Source organism: Rhinolophus sinicus, linkage group LG06 (genome assembly GCF_036562045.2).
Source record: "Rhinolophus sinicus isolate RSC01 linkage group LG06, ASM3656204v1, whole genome shotgun sequence".
Lineage (NCBI taxonomy): Eukaryota > Metazoa > Chordata > Mammalia > Chiroptera > Rhinolophidae > Rhinolophus > Rhinolophus sinicus.
Window position 1 is genome coordinate 140,858,034 of NC_133756.1, and position 10,684 is coordinate 140,868,717.

Genomic DNA, 10,684 nt, shown 5'->3' on the forward strand with positions numbered 1-10,684 from the left:
TACCCAACAGTAGAACAAAGATGAGAACAGTGCTTTTGGAGATTAACTTGTCAATGATATTTAAAAAGAAAAAAGAAAAAAAAAAGATTTCAATCAGGGAAAAACTGGGGACAGAAAAAAATAGGGCCTACTGGAATAAACCACAGAGAGATAAAGAGAACCTCAACCTGAGAAAGTGGGCCAAAATGGAGGGGAAGGGATAAATTCTAATAAATAATAATAATAATTCTAATAAAATGAAGAGCTAGAATCAATATGACTTACTGGCTATCAAGATGAAGGAAGATGGGAAATGTATATTTTAATAAATCAATTTGCTTTATGCAGTTAAAAAATTAGGGCAGGTTTTAAAAATCTACTTCTCACCCCTCCACAAACATCTCCTAAATTTTCCCTTCACAGAAGTAAAAGGATTATTGAGGGGAAGTTGTCTGGTTGTTCTCTTGTATCAAATTAATTTTCTTCATCCCCCATATGCCAATCGTTACACAGCCTGTTCTAAATTTTGATCTAGTGCATTATTGATGAGCTCTTAAAAAGAGATTAGAACAACCATCTCCCACTCTCTTTCTGGGAAAAAAAAAAGAAAAGAAAAACTTTACACAAAAAGAACTAGCAGTTTTGACTGAAATGAACCACAAATCAGTAAATCATATTTATGACAGATTATTTGCCAAATTTAACATTAGTTTATTGGATAAGTATCTTTGAAGACCTACTGTGTGTAAAGCACTGTAATAGACAATTTATTTATTTGACATTTGATTCAATTTATATTAGCATTCCATGACTAGCACTGTCAGGTTTTTTAAAAAAAGGAAATATTTGCCTTTAGCTAATCTTAGTTCTAAGGATATCTCTTACTTATTAGTACTTCAAACTGAGCAGATCTAAATTCCTTTCAGGAAAGAATCTTACAGTCCAGCACATCTGTCTGTTGGGGTATAACGAGAGATTTTCATTTCTCAATGTTATTTTTTAATCTGAATTATTCCTTGTTGAAGAAGGTTTTTTCAAATGGAATTTTCTAAGCTTGAATTTGAGCATTTGTATTTACAATTCAAGTTCTGTATTGCCAGTATAATAAATTGAATAAGTAATGCTGATTTTGAAGCACACAAGATGAAATCCAGCCTGTTTTTGTATATAATATCTGCTAATTGACAGCATGACCAGTCAAACTGCAGGGGATAAAATGACTGTATTTTAGAAATAATCTTAACTGAGTTCAAAAAAGTAAACTGTAATTAATTCCTTTAACTATTAATTTTCTAGACTTAGTGAAGGGTTTTTAATCGTTTTATTTTTAACTCATCGGTGACTCATTTTTACATTTACAAAATTTTGTTATTGCAAAAGCACTACATCTAATATAGAAAATTAAAGAAAAATTCAAAAGAGAAGAAGAAGGAAAGTACATTCACTATCACACTACCCAGCAGCAGTTGCTGTGAACCTCTTGTTTTGTGTCCTTCCAAATATTATTTTGTTAGGATAAATTTTTTCCAATCTAAAATATAATCACATTATATATATGCTGCTTTATAACCTGCTTATTTCCTTGAATAAAACACTCTCATGTCAGTATTATACAACATACTTTTTATTGATTAAATATTATTTAGAAATTACATATAATTGTATACACTGTGACTTCTGTAATCAATCCCCAAATGTTTGACACTTAACATTGTTTCTAAAATATAACATATATTATAATAAATGGATTTGTCCATATGCATTTGCAATTCATTTGATTGTTTTCTTAATATAGCAGACATTGTCACTGGCTTGTCCATACCTTGAGGAGTAAGTAACCTGTTTCCAGCTGTCACTATCTACATCTTTATGTCTGAAGGTTTTTTGCATTACTGTGGAAGTCATTCAGCCCAAGTCCACAGCAGGCTGGAAATCCAGGGAACTAACTCTCCCAGAAGCAGCTCTCAGCTAATGACTCTCCAGAGTTGGTGTAGAGGTACCTGTGAAGGTCCAGAATGAGTCACCCCAAGATGTGCCTCTGTGGTATGCAGATTGTTTTGCCCTAAAGGCAACTTTAGCTACAGGCTCAAGAGGATCTTCTGCCCCCACCCCCTTAAATACCTAGAAGACCTTGAATTAGGGGTCTTGCCTGAGATAATTCTAGTTACTAAATACTGCTCTTCTTATCCTCCTGCAATGACCCTTTGAAACCCCCAAAGTGCATTACTGCATCCCTGGCTCAGGATGTCATATATACCTCAATCCCCTTTTCTGTCTCTATACCTTTCTTGTATCTGAAACTCTCATGTATGTGGGGTTTCCATACATATGTATGTATTCAATTTGGTTATTCTCTTGCTAATCTGTCTCATGCTGATTTGATTATTAGATCAGCTGGAAGAACCTTGAGGACAGAAGAAAGTTTATTCTTCCCCCACATACCCCAACTTCCTCTCCCCTTGGGTAAGATCATTCTGAACTATATGTTTATACCCTATCCAAGAGTTTCCCCATGGCTTAAGCTCCAGGAGCCCACTGTGGCTAATGTATCTTTACTGGCTGTCTCTAAATGACTTGCATTTGAATTTTTATCTCTGAGATTGCTTCTCTGTGTACCAGAAGATTAGAATAGATTCTAAGAAAATGAAACCGATTAAAAAGGAAATGCCCTCTTTGAATGCTTTATATTTCCACCATTTACATTATTTTCACCACAATCCTGATAAAAAGTAGATGTATCATTTTTTAAATGTCAATTTGATAGGTAAAGAAAGGAATTTATTTGAAATTTATTTGATTAATTCTGAGACTGTTTGTCTTTTCGTATGACTACGTTCATTTATACTGTTTCATTGATTCCTTGCCTGTTCATATTCTCAATCTATATTTTAACTAGAAAACATGTTTTTAAGTACTTTATAAGAGCTCTTTTAATGTTAAAAATATTAACACTTTTACTCACATTTTAAAATTAGCTAGTATGATTTTTTTTGCAATCACATAGTATCCACACTGCAACACCAGCTAAAAAACTCATTCTTCATGTGGACTGTGTCTTGCAATTTATAGGAAATATGCATGTCTTTATTGGCAATTTTTTTTTTTTTAATGTAATGGAGCACTTTATTTGAAAGGTTGACAAAATGAAAAGGGATCCAAAACCATTTAGTTAAAATGTCACTTTTTTTTTGGTTTTGTACACCTGAAACTAATTTGTTTTAAATGTTACTTTTTTTTGGGAAACAGTACAGATAATAGCACAAAGTTTACAAAATGCAAAAAGTTTATATGAACTTTCTGACCATTGATAATGTCATTTTTAAGAACAGAACTAAATTAGTTTTGAGATATTTTATAATGCAGGTTGGGAATTTTTAAAAAGTGAAAAAGAAAACCTACATAAATATATGAATTCAATCATGACTCAATCTTTTCCCTTCATATTCTGATAAATTAGTTGACATTTAAAATAGCTACATTTTATTCATAAAATATCCCAGGTAAAGATTATGCTGCAGAAATGATATTTAAAGTTCTAAAATAATTGTTTACTAACAACATGCTTACAATGGTTCAAAGCTGCATATGGCAAAAGTACCTCTGGAAAATGGATGTAACACGGGCCTACCTACCGTGTTTCCATGAAAATAAGACCTAGCCAGACAATCAGCTCTAATGCGTCTTTTGGAGCAAAAATTAACATAAGACCTGATTTTATTTTACTATAATATAAGACTGGGTCTTATAATATAATATAATATAATATAATATGATGTGATGTGATGTGATGTGATGTGATGTGATGTGATGTGATGTGATGTGATGTGATGTGATGTAATGTAATATAATACCGGGTCTTATATTAATTTTTGCTCTAAAAGACGCATTAGAGCTGATTGTCTGGCTAGGTCTTATTTTAGGGGAAACATGGAACGTCATTAGAATTCTAAACTTCTGTATGAAAAATAAGCAATCTACCCTTATGATTTCACTAATTCTACTAATTCAATTTTAAAGATAATAACAGAATTTTACAATAAAATGCTTCCAATGTGATAACATACACAGGAAAAATATTTTACAAGTTTTAATTTAAACTGAAACCTGCTATAATTTTTGTTTAATCACTTCAATATGAGTTGAAAAAATGCACTTAAACATTAGAGTACCATTCTGAAGAAAAAACTTATGACTTCAATGACAGGGTGTATATAAGCAGCAGAAGTCTTAAAAACACCTTTCTATGCTTCAAAATACTATTGACAATTTTGTTTTGCAATACTGTATTAGGTGTCATTAAAGAGACCCTTGATCTCTGAATCAGCTTCTTTGTTATTGTGGGAAACACTGTAAAGCAGGAGCATTAGAATTGTGCTGGCAGCTGACTGAAATACTGTGATACTGAAATACTGTTGGCATGTGGACGTTCTGACATGTGGGACTATAGCTACACATCTGAAGAGTCACTCCAATCAATCAGTTCCTAAGCTGCTTTTCAGTGTGCTTGATTCATCTTGAACTTCTTCTCCTTTTGGCCCTTGAAGATTTGATGCACCACAGGCACTTGGCACTTGAGTAGAATTGGATCATTTTTCACAGTTGGAGATTCTTTCTGTTCTTCCCCAGCTTTTTTCCCCCAAAGATTTTATTTCCTCTAATAATGATATGTCCCAGTCATCATCACCTCCCTCTGCACACTTTAATTCTTTTAATTCTCCTTTGAGGAATGCCTCAGCAACAGTAATCCCACCAGCTGGCTTAGTCGCATTTCTGTGATTGGAAACCATCTTTTCAACGTTTTCAGTTAATGTTTTAATGGAGGCTCCTGTGGTCTTGGGAGAAATATCAGAGTCCTCGATTTGACTTCCCTCAGTCCAGTCAGTGTCACTTTTGACGCTATTCCTCCCAAAGTTACTCTTGCCTTTAGATGACTCCACAGGAAATAAGTTTGGGGATGTACATGCCTGGATGAGGTCCTCATTATCAAACTCTTCCTCTGAACTAAAGGGAGGGGTCACAATAGCTGAAGACTTTCCGGGAAAATGATCTTCTATGACCTGCTCCTTAATTTTTGGAACAGATGTCCTGTCAGTAAAAACACGCCTTTGTCTAATCAATTGTCTGCTTTTGGGAGGAAGTTCGATTGCCTTGGGTATTTCTCCAGTTGAAAGGGTATCCACTTGAGAAGCACTGTACCTAACAGTAATGTTCTCTCCTCAACTTTAAGCTGACCTGATGTTCAAGGAATTCTCAAATTTACTGAATGGTAGGTACTTGTCTTTCTTGATCCTGGTTTGCTGATTCCACGGTTCTCCACACTCTCTTCAAGTGATTACTGGGAATACCGCGTGTATCTGCATTAATCCCCAAGGTCTCCAATTTGTCCAACAAACTCTACTCCAGGGCTGTTCTTATTCTTTGGTGAGAGAGGGGTTATTCTTCAAAGCTTTTCTTAAATGGATCTTGTCATTTAATTTCTGTTCATTTTCCTTTCCATGTGCCATTGTTAGACTTGACTTAGCATCCAAAGTCTGTTGGGCTGGGGCATTCATAGGTACAGCTGGGGCAGGTGGCTTTGATTCAAAACTTGGCCAGGTTAAAGGATTCCCTTAGGATTCAATGACATTGTTTAATGGTTTACTGGTAAACTTTTAAATCTCTTGTCTCTGAGGGATAATCAGTTCATTCTGTTCCTGGAGTCTGTGTCCTAGCTATTCTATCCTTTTCTTATAGAAAACATGACTTGCATTTAGATCATTTATCATTGAGGATAGAAGTTTCTCTGTATGTGACAGGAGCCCACTCTTCTCTTTCTTGTGTTCTTGATGAAGAACTTGAACTCAAGCTGTGCGCTTCCTTTCCTGACTGTCAAGAAGTTACATCACATTTTGGAAATTGAACATTGAGGTCCTTCTGCTTTAAACTCATGCTCATCTTTTAATGGGCCTGTGTTGGACTTCATCTGCACGTTGGATTTCTGACGATTGATTGTCTAATGCTGAATTCTCGGAAGTCAATTCTTTAAACTCCTTCATAAACATTTCCTTGACTTTTTCCATTTCATCAACTAGTTTCTCCTTTTCTTCTTCGTTCCGTCTATCAACTAACTTCAGAAATTCTTCCTCTTGTTTCCTGCATTTCATATTCCTTAGAGAATCTGACTACATGGGAGTGCGGTGCAGACTCTAACAGACTTGGTGAGCTGCAGCGGCTCCTTCAACATGTGCTCTCATTCTGGAGCTGATCAGTGTGTGTCTTTTTTACTCAAGGTGAGAATCTTCAGGGTGGCAGCGCTGAATAGCCTGTATAAAAGCTCGGTCATAAAGGCCTTCTCATAAAAATGGCACTGGTGATAGCTGGCTTTGGCCCCAATCACAATCAGTGGAGGTCATCTTTCTCCTGTGTTTACACTCTCCCTTCAGTAACTTGATCTCAGCCTGCTTGGTGAGGAGCTTCTTGCTCTGCTCGCAGACCCTCTGGCTCAAGCGCAGGCTCTCCTCCAGGTTGTGCAGCGGTGAGGTGAGGAACTCCTGCAAGCGCGACTGAGCCCAGCAGATGAACTTCAGCAGCACTGGGTCCGCCCCTGACTGGCAGCGCAGGCACATCGCATCCTGCAGCTTGCAGGTGATGTTCATGATGTTCTCCAGCAGCGTGGGCACGTCCAAGGCCCCCACCACCTTGTCCACGTCTGGTGCTCAACCGCAGCCAGTCCATGCTCTCCAGCCGAGGCCGGAACTGGAAGAAGGGCAGGTGGCCTAATGCTGTGCTGGCAGGAACAAAGGCCATGGCAGCCCCACCCAGCCCGGAGGCTGCGGGGCATCAAGACCGCGGAGGCCACCGGCCAACTGGTAGTAGATGTGCTTCTGGAAGGGCACGCTTGCAAGCAAATCCTCACTTCTTCGGGTATCAGTATTGGAGGGGGCGGTCTTGTCAACTGTCTACCAGGGTGCCACCGCCCCATCCCTCAGGCTGGGTTCCTGGAAACAGCAGCATCCTCTGCCTAAGGTCTGGGCCTCCTGGCCATTGCTGTGGCAGTGTCCGGGTTGAGGGGGAAGGGCCGGAGCAGGAGCAAAGGGTGCACTGTCCCCCACCCTTCCCCGCATGGTCAGCATGATCCCAGGGCCCTTACAAACCTGTGTGGCAGCTTTTATTGGCAAATCTTTATTAATAAATAGATTTCTTGGGAACAAAAGAAAACTGCTACAAGAGTTTGGCTCTATTGTTACAGTGCTAGCCAACATACCTGCTAAATACTGAATTCTCGGTTTGAAACAAGACTGTGGGTTCTTTTGCTAGGACACCACAGATGCGTTTATTATCTAACTCTGGATTACATAATCTCTGTATTCATCTAAGGAGCAAAACTTGATCTGTCTTTTTGCATAGAATGGGAGTATAAACCAGCATTACTATGACCCTGAGCTTTTGAGACACATTTGCTATCCAAAATTAAGGGATCACTATTATTAAATCAAGTTTCAAATACCAACAGACATTCCTAGGAATAAATTAGCCTTTTGTTCTCTCAATTCAGCCCTTCTGACCATTTTTGTGACCTTATCCCTAACCCTCATGAACGCAATTCAGACTTTATGGCTTTTTAGAAGCATCTCTCCTGATGTATCATTATCATCTTTGGGAACTTTAAAATGCTTCTGAAACACAAATGTCACTCTATACAACACAGGCTGAGTTGTGCCAATATCCTCATTTACAGAATCGGCCTGCCTTTGACCTGATATCTCTGCATCAATGACTCTGATTGGCCAGGCCTACAGTTTAAACCACTTATTGTGTTATTGCTAATACACTTTCCTCTTTTAACTGTCACAATAATTTCCAAACCTTGGCCAACTGCCTCACCACTCAGGGCCAACATGTTTCATCATAACACATACAACCCAATTAAGCTTCAACAGTTGGCAGCAGAGAAGTCAAAGGACTTGTAGATTTACTTGTTTGCCCAGGATCTTGCCTCACAGCCCTCTGAAATCTTCTCCATCCGGGCCCTTTGGTAGTAACACTAGCTTAGTTTATATAATACTTGACATTGCCTTAAGGCTAAGAAGGAAGCACATCTTTGAGAGCTGTGTGGGAACACCCATCCATGATTTCCAACCTCAGTGTAAGCCCAGTAGGTCAGAAGGTGAAGTTTCTGTCCCATTCGGCACCCTTATAACTAGTAACATAAATATAGATAACGACAATATTTTTCCCCTAATTGTTGAGTACTCATGATTTTCCAGGGATTATGCTAAGCATTTCTGAAGTGTCATCCCACGTAATTCTTACAACCATCTGAGGTACATACTATTATTACTTCCATTTTATAGGTGAATGAACTGAGGCATAGAGTTATTCAGGAACTCACTGAGGGCCATCTAGCCAAAGGGCTGGATGCCCTTTGCACCCAAGCAGTCTGAATATAGAATCTGTGCTCTTTAATATTATGCTAAATATATACTAGATAAAATTAAAGGAAAACAACATATTGGGAGACAATATTTTCAATAGGTATAACATGGAATTATCAGCCTTAGTATATAAAGAGATAGAAAGGATGGGAAGAGGCAATTTATGACAGAAATATAAAAGGTTATAAGCATATAAAAACTTCTACCTAAATGAATAAAGAGACATTAATATATATTTATATATAAAGTTTTACCAAGCATATTGGCAAACTTTTAAAAAACAGTAATATGTAGTGTTAGCCAGGGTGTAAGGAAAACTTTCACATTCATAAGCTATGAGACTATGAAGTGTTCCTTGTTTTTTGAAAATATTTGTCTTTAGAAATTACCTATCTTTTGTTCTGGCAACTTTGCAACTAAGGTTTTAATCCCAAGGAAATAATTGTGAATGTGTACTGATATTTATCTACAGCAGTGTTTATAATACTGAAAAATGAAAAACAACTTAAGTGTCAAAAATTAGAGGTGGTTAAAATAAACATCCAAAGAACAGAATACTATCCACCACTGATAAAATGATATGGTAGAAGAATATTGACATAAAAATGTTTATGATAAGTGTTGAGTAAAAAGCCTTACAAAATGTGATGTACAGTATAAACGTGTATTTCATACACAGGTATCGAAGTAGGAGTGGAAGGACGTATACCAATATGTTAACTGTAGTGACAGCTAGAGAATAGAACTGTGGATAATTTATTTTCTTACTTGTGTCTTTTACATTACCTAAACATTCTGCAGCAGCATTTATTATTTTTATACCTAGATAATGCTATTAAAACTAATTATAAAACAAGTCTCTTTTGCCCCAATTCTAAAATGGACCAATTGTGTATTTCTCACAAGAGAGGCAATAAGATATGATTATTGTGGAGAGAGAATAGAGCAAATTATTTATGTCCCAGTTTTCTGTAGAAAGTCATCCAGCTTTTGCTTTGGGGTGGGGCAGCCCTCCATCTGGAATAGCTAATTAGTGATGATAGCTGCAATCTGTAACTTTGTTGTTTTGTTTAAGAGAGAATTGTCTTTTCTTCGTAGAGTGCCAGCTTGTTTTAGGAACTACACACTTCAAGGTTATCTTTTTTAAAACCTCAAGGCTTTGAATTTAAACTAAAGTCTCATTTATTAAGCAAGTTATCAAATAAATAAATAAAAGAGAAAGAAAGAAAAAAGGGAAGGAGGGAAAGAAGAAAAAGTATAGGAAACTCATTTTAGTTTAATTCTCAGATCACAAAATGTCAGTATGTGGATGAAATTCTAAGGTTATCTGTGTAGCTCAACTTCATCACACAGATGACACAACTTAAGTCAGAGCAAGAGGAAAAGCCCTTAGTGTTCAGGCAAGGTATGGATTCAGGTAACAAGGAAGCAAATACAGAAGCGGCCACTTAGAAAAGCTTGTTTAACTCTGGACTTATTTTGCAGTCTTTATAGTCACTGTAGAAAGCCTAGAAGATTTCTAATGGTATGATATGGTTGTCCTAATTTCATCTGTGAAAAGTACTGTCTAACTGAAAGGGTAAGGCCCTTAGTGAACTGCTCCATCTTAAAATTTGCCCTCCGGTGAAGTTAATACACACATCTGTGCGAAACTCAACAGTGATTTGACAGATTTCTTGAAACTGAAAACCTCAAATTTGAACAAGAAAATCAATATGGAAGATGAAATGCAACTTAAAAGAAAATGGAGATTGAAATGTCTTTTTGTGATCTACTAAGGACTAAAACCAAGAGAAGAAACCCACCCACAGAGTTCTGTGTATACTTTAAGTCTTCTAGGCACACTATTATATAAAGGGATGCAGCAGATAGAACTTAGAATTTGCAGTCTGGTGGACCCACGTTGAAATCCTTGAGCAGGTGGCATTCCGGAACTCCAGCCTCCCTTATGTATAAAAATGAGGACAATAAATCTTATTTTATGAGATAATTATAAAAATTAAATATGTGACTGCATATGTCTAACACATCATAGGAACTAAGTAAATATTTTGTTCCTTCCTTCTCGTCTCCTCCTATTGGTTTGGGTTCCATCTGAGACCCATTAGGCCCCATAGGAAGTATCTATCATCTCCCCCAGTTCAGTCACTCTATTTCAAACATTTTTCACTCTTTGTGCAGGATGCTCACCATCTCATTGTACACTATACCATATACCCTATAGATACACTATCATTGTTCAATGCCCATCCTCAAGTGTGGCAGCAAACACTACTCTAAATACTCAAATA

The 10,684-nt window shown here is 37.0% G+C and overlaps 1 pseudogene; it reads right to left on the reverse strand.

The window, feature by feature from the left end:
* Window positions 1-4,426: 4,426 nt before the first annotated feature.
* Window positions 4,427-7,981, reverse strand: LOC109460098 (cilium assembly protein DZIP1; annotated as a pseudogene).
* Window positions 7,982-10,684: the final 2,703 nt, after the last annotated feature.